This window comes from Tiliqua scincoides, chromosome 2, assembly GCF_035046505.1.
Source record: "Tiliqua scincoides isolate rTilSci1 chromosome 2, rTilSci1.hap2, whole genome shotgun sequence".
Lineage (NCBI taxonomy): Eukaryota > Metazoa > Chordata > Lepidosauria > Squamata > Scincidae > Tiliqua > Tiliqua scincoides.
In genome coordinates this window covers 169,065,816-169,080,091 of record NC_089822.1, presented here as the reverse complement: position 1 = coordinate 169,080,091, position 14,276 = coordinate 169,065,816, and positions in this window count along the sequence as shown.

Here is a 14,276-nt window from a genome sequence, read left to right as displayed (position 1 = left end):
TTAGTGCGAAACTGAAACAGCAGGAAACAGAGCAGCATACAAAAAAGGTACACACAATTGTGAGATTCTACACAACAACTCAGCCTTCTTTGGACTGTGGTGACCTTGCCAATCCCTTGGCTTTTTGTTTGGCATTATGGAGATCAACACAGGAGCATGGGTGTGGTTTGTGGGTGCTATATCCATGTACCCAACCCCCAGAAAGCTTTTCTCTAGCAGTATCTTGACTAACTTATTATGGCATAAACTTTTAGAGACAATAATGCTGCATTTGATTATGTAAGCGGCTGTCCAAAAAAGATCACTTCGTGCTAACATTTGAACCCTATAATGTAGGATGTCCTTGAAAGCTTACAGAAAAAAATTGGTGACCAATTCTGCATGGTAAAGTGTAAGTTTTCCTAAACATTTTCCGAAAGATGTTAAGGGTGTGCCCCTTTTGCCTGCACTGATCTGGATGGACTAGTCCAGCAGTTCTCAGACTGTGGGTTGCAAATCACAAGTGGGTTGCAACCCAAACTTTGGTGGGTCACGGGGCTGACCAGTGCCTGGAAACTGCAAGGCATTCTGGGCCACACTGCACCCCAGAATGCCTTGTGGCTTCAGGGTAGTGTCAGCACACAACTCACTTTGTTGGCTGCATTGCGCCCCAGAATGCCTTGTAGGATCGCATTGTGGGGTGCAACCCAGAAGCTACAAGGCATTCTGGGGCGTGATGCAACTGCTGCAACTGACAAAGTGTGTCAAGTGTATCAAAGTGTGTCAAAGTTTGAAAACCACTTGACTAGTCATTCCTTAGAGAGCCTATCCTCAATTTGCACAAAAATTCTTTCTTTATACAACAATTCTCTGTCAAGGGAATTCCTCCCCTCCCCCCCAAACACACAATCTGATGGTGGCCTGATCAGGTCTGTCTCTCAGAAGATGAATCATCCATCCCTTGCCTCCTCCAATGCAGACCTGGCAGACCCATGGCTGGGTAACACTTTTTCAGTTGGTACATTCCACTGAGAGTTTTCTTCTGCTTGTTTTTCCAAAGTGAATTGAGAAATCAAACCCCCAACTGCACAGACTGCAATCAGAGCCTCTTGATCTAATAATGCTAGGCAGGGCCTTTGAAGGAAACTTATTTCCCACACCACCTAAATGAGTGCTTTCTTTAATGAATGCTTTAATGCTGGAAGCCCATCTTTCTCCATCAAAGATCTAAGGCTGGCTGTTATCTTAGTTGACCACTCAGTTGCTAACTCTCCAGAATTGTGTTTGTTTTTCCTTCCAGAGCAACTACCAGATAAAGAAGAAGAAGAAGAATGTAACAATGGGGGCGAGGAGAGCAGTGGAGGGGGATGAATGCCTTCTGGTCAAAACATCAGTTTTATACGAGCTGGGCCTGGCCTGAACTATCAGTTGCTCAGAACTAGGGCTGAGATAGTGTTCTGGTCAAGAGGCTTGTTCTCCGGTGGTCATACTGGAGCGCCAAGAACTTACTTTTCCCAGAATCAGAGATTCCAGGATTCTTGATCAAACTTGATTCTAGGAGTGTTGATCAAACAAAAATCTCCATCAGAGTAGCAGGTAACAGCTCTGTATGTTGTATTGAAGAATGGAAGAGCTGAACACTTTTCATCTGCTTGAAAATTTAACTCACAGGGGAGCAAGATTGTGCATACTTTCCCTGCTCCTAACGCCACATGGATAGGTAATCACTCACAGTGATCACACATACATAGTGTAAAAGAAACCCACAGTTAGGGATAGTTACTTTTTCAGACATTGTGCTAAAGAATGGTTTTCTCCCTGTCCTGTCCCCTTATGTCTCCCCAGAGAGGTGCAAAGAACCTAACTTCTCCATCTGCCTCAGTAATAGTCTTCTATTACTTTGTGTAACTGTTTCAAACACAATCCATATTTAAATAACTAGAATAGTCCACTAATAACAGTATTAGCCACACACTGCTCTTAAATAATATGCGACAGCAGCTTCAGACAGATCACAGACCCATAGGGAAAACCTTGCTAAAACGATCCATGAGCTGCTGGAGATCTTTGGCAGAGTGGGTAGTGACAGCTGCATCGTCGGCAAAGAGGAAGTCACGCAGACATTTCAGCTGGACTTTGGATTTTGCTCTCAGTCTGGAGAGGTTGAAGAGCTTTCCGTCTGATCTGGTCCGGAGATAGATGCCTTCTGTTGCAGTTCCAAAGGCCTGCTTCAGCAGGACAGCGAAGAAAATCCCAAACAAGGTTGGTGCAAGAACACAGCCCTGCTTCACTCCGCTTCGGATGTCAAAAGGGTCTGATGTGGAGCCATCGAAGACAACAGTGCCCTTCATGTCCTTGTGGAAGGATCTGATGATGCTGAGGAGCCTGGGTGGACATCCAATCTTGGGGAGAATCTTGAAGAGGCCGTCTCTGCTGACCAGGTCGAAAGCCTTTGTGAGATCTATGAAGGCTATAAAGAGTGGCTGTCGTTGTTCCCTGCATTTCTCCTGCAGTTGTCTAAGGGAGAATACCATATCAGTGGTGGACCTGTTGGCTCGGAATCCACACTGCGATTCTGGATAGACGCTCTCTGCAAGTACCTGGAGCCTCTTTAGTACAACTCGGGCAAACAGCTTTCCTACAACGCTAAGGAGAGAGATGCCGCGGTAGTTGTTGCAGTCACCCCTGTCACCTTTGTTCTTGTACAGCGTGATGATGTTTGCATCCCTCATGTCTTGAGGTACATAGCAAGGCCTGCCAAGATTTTGGACTGACAATCAGCCTGAAGAAAACACAGGTCATGGTTCAGGATGTGGACTCACCTCCCTGTATTACAATCTCTGAGCATGAACTGGAGGTTGTCCATGACTTTGTGTACCTTGGCTCAACGATCTCCGACACTCATTCTCTCGATGCCGAGCTAAACAGGCGCATCGGTAAAGCAGCTACCACGTTTTCCAGACTCACAAAGAGAGTCTGGGCCAACAAGAAGCTGACGGAACATACCAAGATCCAGGTCTACAGAGCTTGCGTCCTGAGTACACTTCTGTACTGCAGCGAGTCATGGACTCTTTGCTCACAACAGGAGAGGAAACTGAGCGCTTTCCACATGCGCTGCCTCCGACGCATCCTCGGCATCACCTGGCAGGACAAAGTTCCAAACAACACAGTCCTGGAACGTGCTGGAATCCCTAGCATGTATTCGCTGCTGAAACAGAGACGCCTGCGTTGGCTTGGTCATGTCGTGAGAATGGATGATGGCCGGATCCCAAAGGATCTCCTCTATGGAGAACTCGTGCAAGGAAAGCGCCCTACAGGTAGACCACAGCTGCGATACAAGGACATCTGCAAGAGGGATCTGAAGGCCTTAGGGATGGATCTCAACAAGTGGGAAACCCTGGCCTCTGAGCGGCCCGCTTGGAGGCAGGCTGTGCAGCATGGCCTTTCCCAGTTTGAAGAGACACTTTGCCAACAGTCTGAGGCTAAGAGGCAAAGAAGGAAGGCCCATAGCCAGGGAGACAGACCAGGGACAGACTGCACTTGCTCCCGGTGTGGAAGGGATTGTCACTCCCGGATTGGCCTTTTCAGCCACACTAGACACTGTGCCAGAACCACCTTTCAGAGCGCGATACCATAGTCTTTCGAGACTGAAGGTTGCCAATACAGGGAAAACCATATTAATGCCCAGTGTCTCTTCTCTAGGTTATTCCATTTGGGACAAATTTGTTTCTATATTTATTTATAATATTTTACCCCACCCTGCAGGAAAAACTCTCAGGGCAGCCATCCAATAGCAAAAACACTTTAACAGACAATTTACCAGCACGACTATGTTGTAACAAAAAACAATGAAGAGACATTAAGACTCTTTAAAAAAAAATACACTGTTGGTGGACAAAAGTTAAGGACTTTGCAGGAATGGACAAATTTATGACATTACTTAAAGAGAAATCAACAAAAAAATTTTGAAGAACTGGAAATCAGTTCTTGATTCTCTGCATGAGAAAGAGAACAATGAATTAATGAGTTGTGGATTTGAAGATTAGATTGAAAAGAACAGAGAACATTAATCTAACATAATAATTTGAAAAGGAATACTTACAATGAGAAGATAAGAGGAGCTGTTGGAGATATAACATATATATGGGTGGAAATTTACATTATTAAGATATATAACAGTAAGTAATTAGAACATTCGACTTTGCCTGTGCTACATTATTACAGGTATTCTTTGTATTTTTTATATTTTTTATGTATCTTTAATGTTGTTGTCTTTTTTCTCTTTTTTCTTTTTACTGTGTTTTTCCTTTCCTTTTTCCCGTATTATAAATGAAATAAAAAATACACTGTCAGCATAATAGTCCATCTCTGAGTCAACATATTCCAACCAATTAAAGATGCAGTTCTTTTTTAAAGAAAATGCTTACTAAGAAGAAATAACATTTTCCAAAAGTTTATCTCTAGATAAATATGTATTGAATAGGGTTGTACAGTAAAGCCTTTTTTACACTCCCACCAGTAAAGGATAGTCTAAAAATTTATTCTTGATACCACTATTGGCGCTTTCAATGTGTGTGTGTACCTTAAAATAGATATCAACAGGTTTTTTTCCTTATTGCAGTCACCATAATGTCCCATCAAGAGTCAATTTTTACAAATAGCAAACAGAGTCTGAGAAAACAGGACACTCAAGGTTATCCAGCAAGGCTACTGATCAGATTTTAATCCAAAATTAAATTAAATCTGAAATCTTGTTCAGCATACTATACTGGCAAATAGAGCAGACAACTTAAAGACATAAACTGAGACCTGATTTTGTCACTTTAGGTGCTCATTGGTAAAAAAGAAGACAACAATATGCTAGAAAAGCACACAGAATTAGTTGTATCCTTCTGTTCCAGACCTGCGTGCATATAAACCACACCATGTTATATTCCAGAAAGTCACATTTTCTCCTAATCACTTCACTGGAATATACTAACAGTTAAAGAAGCCACAGTTTTGCAATTGTATTAATGGAAGCAACATTCCACAGACAGTGTTAGTGAGAGAAATGCCTGGCTCTTTGTGGTACAATGAACCCAAAGGGAAAGGGTTTAACAGTTTGACACTAACCTGTGCAGAACGTTATCAGGTGCTTCAGCTTCACCCTCACTGAGGAAAATTGCAGGAATAGAGAGGTCCAAAGAGCACCAACCCCCTCTGCAATTATTCCCAATTCCCAACATTCCACCGGGGATGCAATTCTTAGATAAGGTGCAAAAAGTGCCTCAGGCAGCCCTTGCAAGTTTTTAAACACCTAAGCCTAGCCCTCCGTAGCCTGCCTTGGCCTTTTCCATCTCTTCCAAATATAGGCTCTCTGATTACCTGGCACCAGAATCTGAAGGGAGGATTGAGATGGGAGGGGTGAGAGGCTGGAAAGATGAGCTTGCAGGCACAAGGTGAGAAGGAAGATGCATCATCTTGTTGTCAGAGGAAGAAGTGGAAGAAATTTGAAAAGGGTGAGAGCCTAGTAGATGTGGGTTATGACAGCCCCAGAAAGTGGTGGGAATCATGGAAAGGCAGAAGGAATGAATGTATAGGCAGAAGACAGCAAAGACAGGAGTGGGAGTTTTATGTAGGATTGTAGCCTTAATGAGTGGAGAGCCCATTCTTCATAGGAGTTAGAACTGCTCTCAACTCTAAGGAGAACAGGTTTATTTGCGTGAGTCTGAGGAGAGGCAGGAAGATTGTGTTACAAACTACTATTCTGGAATTTCATTCCAAGCCCCCAGAGGAGAACCGGGGTCTGGATGTCAAGTTCTATTTGCCAGACAGATGAAATGGAAAAGGTGCAAAAGAGAGCGACTAAGATGATTACGGGGCTGGGGCACCTTCCTTATGAGGAAAGGCTATGGCGTTTGGGCCTCTTCAGCCTAGAAAAGAGGCGCCTGAGGGGGGACATGATTGAGACATACAAAATTATGCAGGGGATGGACAGAGTGGATAGAGAGATGCTCTTTACACTCACGCAACACCAGAACCAGGGGACATCCACTAAAATTGAGTGTTAGGAGGGTTAGGACAGACAAAAGAAAATATTTCTTTACTCAGTGTGTGGTCGGTCTGTGGAACTCCTTGCCGCAGGATGTGGTGACGGCATCTGGCCTGGATGCCTTTAAAAGGGGATTGGACAAGTTTCTGGAGGAAAAATCCATTACGGGGTACAAGCCATGATTTGTATGTGCAACCTCCTGATTTTAGAAATGGGTTATGTCAGATGCAAAGGAGGGCACCAGGATGCAGGTCTCTTGTTATCTGGTGTGCTCCCTGGGGCATTTGGTGGGCTGCTGTGAGATACAGGAAGATGGACTAGATGGACCTATGGCCTGATCCAGTGGGGCTGTTCTTATGAATGTTGCCAGTAAATAAAAGGCCAGAATGCAGCTGAAGAAGGTCAAGCTGGTTGTTAGAATGGAACTTGGGTTTGACTATCTGGATTTCTGGCACACAGGCTATAATTTTAAAATGCACACAAAATATCATAAGACAGTTTTTACAATTTTAGGCTCAATTTGGAATGTGCTAGTTCATGGTAGGTGGTGTATGTGAACATCTGACACACAGAAATGGGGTCTCTTCTGACTGTTCCTTATTCTCTGACACCCCCAGTTTATTACAGTGTCTGACTCCCAGTTCCATTTTTTTTTTACTGCAATTCTTACAAGCTACTACAACCTGCCAATTGTTGGCTCATGTAAGCATTCCTAATCCCCTCTCACCTATAAATCTCTTGAAACCGCTCTCCCTGCTGGGCATTTTGTCTTCCCATGTTTGACAAGTCAATAGCCTCAGAGGTTAGTCTCTGGAAAAGAGATGAACCAACCAAACAAGTACAAAAACAGCCCAAGTGCAGAGGAAACTAGTTTAGAGGAGAAAGAAAAGGTAGAAAATGGAAGGATTCCATTTGTTTCTGCAACAGACGTAAAAGACTGCCAGGGTCAAGATGCATGAAAGCCATCACCTCCTCCCCCACCCCCCCTGACATGAATGTGTATATGAGGCTGTCTGGGAATTAGAGAAGCTCAAATTAAGGGCTCCTAGTTTCCCCCAGACCACCTCCTAGCTGGAAGGCTGCTGTTGAAGGCAGTTCTTGCTGTTAATTCTTCTATGTGAACTATAGAAGTTCCCTCCATGCTTGCAGCTGACTTTGCCCTTCCTCTTTAGTGCTAATGAACTGTCTGTATAGCAAGCAAACCACAAACTATATTAGGTAACAAACTGGCAGCCAACCATGCTGCCCACAAGGTTCCTAAGAAGTGCAACGGAGGAGAAAGGGTGGAGGCTTTTCTAATAGGAATGAACCTGGAGAACTATGCCTGTCAAAGTCATCTCCTCATCCATGCTACACTCTGGGTTTCCAGCGTCTCTGGGACCAGACAGGTGCAGCATTTGTGTACCTGGGCTTTGGAGCAGATCACAGCAAGTCTTTGTCTCGATCCTAGAGAACAGTTGTTCCCTGTCTCTGTAAGACGGAGGTAGTTCAGAGTTCAGTCAGCCTAGGGAAGTGATTGAAATGTGAATAAAGCTGCATGGAGGTTTGAACCACTTTACCACTTCAAGGAGTGGTTAAAAATCAGCTGCTGGAGAAAATGTCTTCTCTTTTCTCATCCCGTAATGCAGGTATTGTGGGACTCAGTGGAAGAGCGCCTGCTTTTCATGCAGAAGGTCCCTGGGTTCAATCCCATGCAGTAACTCCCTGCAGTAACTTTTCATGCAGTAATCCCTGGGTTCAGATCATGCAGTAACTCTCAAGGTGAGTAAGAACTTGAACTTACATTCCAACTAAGTCCTCTTGCCACTGGACCTCACTAAGTAGGGTCCATTCTGTACTTATTAGAGCAGTGTCACCACCTTGAGCAGCGCTCACTACTAGATCTGGGTCCAGCACTTCAGAGAAGTGCTGCCATATATCACAAATATCTTCAACCCACTGCCATATATCACAAACATCTCAAATCCACGGGAGTTAGAAAAGAGCTAGAAGCAAACTTGCTGAGGGGTAATGGTTGGAAAGAAACAGAACACCCAGTTTAAGAAATTTAGCTCTGGTGAGTCATTCCAGCCCTGCTAGAGACCCAAATGTACCTGCTTTTCTTGTCATTGGTATTAATATCTAGAACAATCAAGACTCAATCAGACAATGTGTCTGTAAGAATGGAGTCTGCAGTGGGTGGTGTTTCACATGTCACCTATACTTACCAGTGAACCGCACATGAAGTGAATCCTGTTTGCTTGTCAGAATCCACAATGATACACTTTTATAGCTTGACCTGTATAACCTCTGGGCTCAGAAAATGGGAAAAGATGGTCTCCCGACCCAAAACCATCATTATGCCTTTTCACCCAAAGTTTACCACTGAACCCCCGCAGTCCTGACTCCTGACTGGCTGCACTAGTTGTCAGCCCACTCTGTCTTCTGGAGCAAAACATTACCCAGCATCAGTCACTAATTAAAGGCCAAGAACTAACTGGCTTTATATTTCACAATATGATGCTTACTCCCTTATCTTCTCTGTTTGAATTCTCCTGTGTTTTGTCCTAGGGCTTGGAATTAGGTGACATCTCAACATATCAGTTATGTGTGCACACATGGGTGTGTATGTTTATAAGCATATGGAACATTCTGTAAGTGTCTGTGTTGCTACTGGATGTGAAATATCCAGCTTGGCAGCCCTCAGAGACAGATCACTAACCTAGAAGGACCATTGATTGGGCAGAGTTCTCCTGCTCCACAGAACAGCAGTTATAAAAATGTCCCTATTACCATTTTATTTCAGTAGAGGCACACTAAAAATCACAATGAGAACTCTACAGCGTCCTGGCTTGAGATGAATCCAAAACTGTATTGCTTCTGAGATCCATTTCAAAGAAACACTGATGGGCACACCCAGAGCCTAGGAGAGGGGGGTAAAGGGGGTAATTTGTACCTGGGCCTAGGGTCAGAAAGGGGGCCCAGGAGCCAAAGGAGGGGGCCCAGAAAGTTCCAGGGATCTGACAATTTCCAATCTCACCCAGACTCACTGCCCACACGGGATGCACACGGCACATGGCAGAGACTACTGCCAGAAGCCACATGCACCAGGCCCAGGAATGCATACATTCCTTAACAGTATCACATCTGGGAGGAAGCTGGCCTGCTCCAGGAGCTCTTTGGCTTGTGGATCTGCTTACCATGGAGGAGTGGATGGGAGCTCAGGGACGCAGCTGCAGGGCTACAGCTGCTGCAGAAGTGCTGCCCACCCCCATTGCCCCCCACTCTGTTTTACCCCCTCCCTCTTTGGGAAGGGGCCCCAAAGAAACTTTGTACCCCCTGATAGAATTCCTCTTGGAGGCCCTGGGCACACCCCACTAACTGGTTCCCCCCCCCTCTTTTATAAGTGAATACAGACATAAAACAAAACAAAAAAACCACATAAAAAAGAAAGGGTGGAAAAAAAATAAAGCATAGTGTTAATACACTATGCCCTGCTAACTGGGCAAAAAGGAATGTTTTTAAATAGTGCTCCACTTATATTTAGCAATTGTCCCACTTATATTTAGCAATGCCAACAACATGTTTTACCCAGTCCAGTGATTTCCAACCTTTAGGAGCTTGTGGACCACTGAAGAAAAATTGCAGTTGTGATGGACTGCATGCTGTAGGTGGTCTGGTCTCCTCCTTCTTTAGTGGTCCATCTCCCAAGCACTCCCCCACGAACTATCAAAAAGGATGGTGAATGGACCACCAACAGCCACAGCTGACACTTCAGTGGCTATGGCTGTGAGCAGTTTGTTCTCTGTCCTCTGTCCATAGGAGACGGCTTTCTTGACAAGACACTGGAAGTTATTAAAGGTAATTTTTCCCCCTAGACCTTGTGAATCACTTCTCAGGATCTCGGGCACCACACTGGTTAGGAACCAGTGATCTAGTGGCTATTTGCTGGTACTTCTTCCATGTCTTTTAAGATTGTAAACCCTTTTGGAACAGGGAACCATTTATTTCTCTGATTTTCTCTGCAAATGGCTTTGTGACCTTCATGTTGTTGTTGGATAGTAGTATTATTAAGCTAATTACCACTTTACAACAACAGCATGAAGCTCACAAAGTCATTTGCAGATAAAAGATTATTATTAAAATCTTTAAAATAATGGGGGGAACCATTGGTTTGTGAATGAATTTTATACAAATGTACTTGTTGGGTGTGTTGTTTTTATTTCCCCTCCCCTGACAGAAAGAAGAAAGAAGTCTGAAAGAAGAACTTGGCTTGCAACTGTATTCACCAGCTATTGCTGCCTTGGAATTTAATTCATCATGTTTGGTGCCAAGACTCCTTCTCCTCTAGTCTCTTTCTCCCCTTTTGCTAACTGTGGACTAGTCTCTCTGTAGCCCCTGTGTTGGTGCTACATGACAAGGGGATTAAGGGAAAAGGGGATTAAAAGGGGATTGGACAAGTTTCTGGAGGAAAAATCCATTACGGGGTACAAGCCATGATGTGTATGCGCAACCTCCTGATTTTAGAAATGGGTTATGTCAGAATGCCAGATGCAAGGGAGGGCACCAGGATGCAGGTCTCTTGTTATCTGGTGTGCTCCTTGGGGCATTTGGTGGGCCGCTGTGAGATACAGGAAGCTGGACTAGATGGGCCTATGGCCTGATCCAGTGGGGCTGTTCTTATGTTCTTATGACAGTATTTCACAGCTCTCTGTGTGGGTATGGGTGGAATGACATCTAGTCTATACAATGAGCCACATTGCAACACATGTGGCACTCTCTCAGCATATCCTTTGCCCTTCTTTGTTTCTTACTTTTATAAACCACTGTTTATAAGTGGTTTGCTTTTATTTTATTCCCTCTACCTCTTTAAGAAAACACTCAACTTGCTTTCTCCAAACATTGCCAGGGTGTTTCAAGTTCAAAGGCCCACAAGGGAGGGCACCAGGATGCAGGTCTCCTGTTGTCTTGTGTGCTCCCTGAGGCATCTGGTGGACCACTGTGAGATACAGGAAGCTGAACTAGATGGCCCTTTGGCCTGATCCAATGGGGCTCTTCTTATGTTTACACTGATATCTGCTGGATGTCCTCTCAGTAGCAGGCAGAGGTTATCTGATTTCTAGGCTCTGAACAGTATATAACAGCACATTTTTTGCATTAAAAAATACTTAAAGACTACTATCTTGAACAACCAGAAAGAAAGGCGCCTATGGGTTACATATGGACACATTTAGGATCAGGCTGTCAGCTGAAACAATGACCTCAGGGCAATGGCTCAGGTACTATCAGCAGCAATAGCAGCTCCTGAATGTGCAGATATCACAGGTGATGGTGCCTTCCCTCTTTGCATATTACTTTTGATGCAAGCCTTCTGAAATGACTCATTTAAAACTGCTGTCAAAAATTCAGAATAGTCAGCTGTAGCTTTAGATTTCTGGGTATACCACTATAATGTCAAAATTAACAAGTTATAGCTGGATTAAAAAACAACAAAAACTGCAGATGAGAGTTGAGCTGTATTACTTATGCACACTATACATGTTGTGTTTATGTTTTTTACACATCCTAGCCTTCTTCCAGCAAGGTCAGGGCAGCATATTTGGGTTTATTCCTACTATCTTTACAACAAGCCTGGATGGCTGATGAGGCAGAGATGATGTGGAGAATGTATCCCAGGCACACTGGCTCTTCATTTTAGTAAGTTGTGGGGAATCTTTTGTGACGGGGGAGGCGGGTAATCAAGAAATCTTGTCATGCTTCCCTGTAAATTTTTTTGGTTTTCAGCTAGTTGGGGAAAATATGAAGGGTGTATGTTACTAAGTGTGTAAAAAAAAATGTATTAGTTTGTCCAGCTATCTGTATATATAAAAAGTTGATTTTTTTTTTTAAACATAGGCATTTCAGGAATTCTGAGCCTCTGGTTTAGGAGTCAACATGTTTGTGTGCCACTTGCCCCTGAACTTTGTTACTAACAAACCTCTGTCACCATTTGGGTTGATGGAGGGTGGCATTTTCCCCTTAAGGAGTACAGCTGGGTCCTGTTGCCATGCTGTGCTGGTTTAGAATGTTTGGCTGAACTGTTGGTGCTAATGAGCTCCCCAACCTCTTGCTGGGGCAGACACCAGTTCCAGACAGCGCCAAAGACCAGCTTACATAATGCTGTTGACACCACCACCCCTAGGCGGCTGTCTGAGCTGAAGGATACACATACACAGCCACACACCCCTATGTGATGCTGGGTTTCATAATCATTTCATTCATATGCTAACAGCTGCCAGTTCTGGGAGACAGAGAAATGCAGGTCTAGGCTGGCCCACAGTATAAAGAAGAAGAGAAATGAATCTGTCAGTGCTGCCAAACACAGAAGTTACCCCAAAATTAATGGAGGGAGGTTGACCCTATGCCTAGATGTTTAAAAACTGTGCTAAAAACCTCTCTTTGCTCACCTGCCTTTGCATACCTTCCAGCACTCGCAAGCTAAAAATAGGCACAGTTCCTTTAAGTTATTTGGGGGAGTAGCAAAGAGCCAGATAAAGCTGCTTGCAAAAGAGCCAAGGCCCCACTAGTCTATTAGACTCCTTCATTTGCCATTCTCAACACAATTGGGAGCCATGGCTAAGCATATTTTTCATAGTTTCATAAAAATGTGCTTCCATTTACTATGTTTAGGGTTTACAAAACTATAGTGCAATTCTATACATTTATACTCAGTGTATTAGGGCTTACAGCTGGGATTGCAACCATAGCCTTGGTCCTAGAAAAACATTTATATCTTATAAGAAATGGAAAGTAAAATTCTGTACCCAATTCAGGAAGAAGAGTTACTCCATCACAGAAACAAGCACCCAAACATGTGCTGGCCCCAGGTTGTGGGAGGCCTTGGGGCTAAAGCCTTGTGTGGGTCTCCATTGGCATATTCCCCCCCCCCCATGCTTTGGAAAGCACAGCTTATGCTTAGCTACCCCTTAGGCATGCAGGAAACTGTCTGAAGATAGATGCGAATCCTCCTTCAGACTGCCACTTGCAGGGACTGTGACAGCAGCAGAGGAGGTCTCTGCTGTTGCTCTGGTACATGGGTGGGCAAACTTTAACTTTAGGGATCCTGGACCTTTAACAATTGTATAGAAGAGGGAATTTTAGCAAGTGCAGCTTGTCATCTCACAGATGTCAAGCTGAACCTGCTGAAATTCTTTCTCCTACACAATTGTTAAAGGTCCAGGATCCCTAAAGTTGAAAGTTTGACCAACCCTGTTCTAGCAGAAGCCTGTCGTCCTTTTCTTTCTCACTGATGCTGTGTTAGGGGGACATATGAGATTTGTAAAATGGTGATGGGGGAAAAAGAGGATGGTCCACTGCTGCTGTTCCCAAACCACCACCCAGTAACTATCTACATGGGCTCACACTTAGCAGGCAGTGATGGAGAGTAGCAAATTCTTGCTGCTTGGGAGTGGCCCCTTCAGAGCCACCCTGACCCTTGTAGGAAGGCATGTTCTTGACTGAAAATCCATTTTGCTTAGTATAATACCAAGGACTTGGCTGTCATCCCACTCTTGCTGAGCTTTTCCCCTTGGCTGTGAGCCCCAACCAGATCCTGTTGGCAGGATCAAATGCTGCCTGGATGATGACTTTTTAAAAATAAGGTCCAGCTATCCTAGCCATAAATAATCCCATTTCTGTTCTCTGCTTTCCCAACTGGAATAGGAGACAAGTGTGTAAGTCCATAGGTGCCCCATAAACATGTTAACTCACAAATAACAATTGAAGTCATTCAACATGGGGAATGAATAAGGAGCACAAATCAGCTGAATTACACCTATACTGTTATCAGAGATTTACACCCAGAAATTTTGCATTGCTTATTTGAGGAAGCTTTCTAGTTTCAACACGAGAGCTAATTTACAGAAGATTGATCCCTAGCTGAAGCATCCTACCAGTGTGCCCCCTAGGCTGCTCAAAGCTGAGCTCTGTACATCACAGAGCTCAATAACCCACAAGTTCAGCAACGATGTGTAATATCACGGAACATCCAAAGACAGTGTTATGACACAGTTGCAATGTTGCGCTGGAAGCACAGACCCCTTATATTACAGGGACAGTTGCATCCCACCCTGTCTTAGCAACCTCACTATCAAAAATGCATGCTTCATGTCTTTAATAAGGGATAGCTTATGATCCACATGCAGCTTTTTGACCTATGTGTGGCTCACAGAAATGTTGGTTGAGATCTTTTTTGCAACACAATTGCTAGAAAAGGTTAATAAAATATGTTCAAGCTTTATAATTA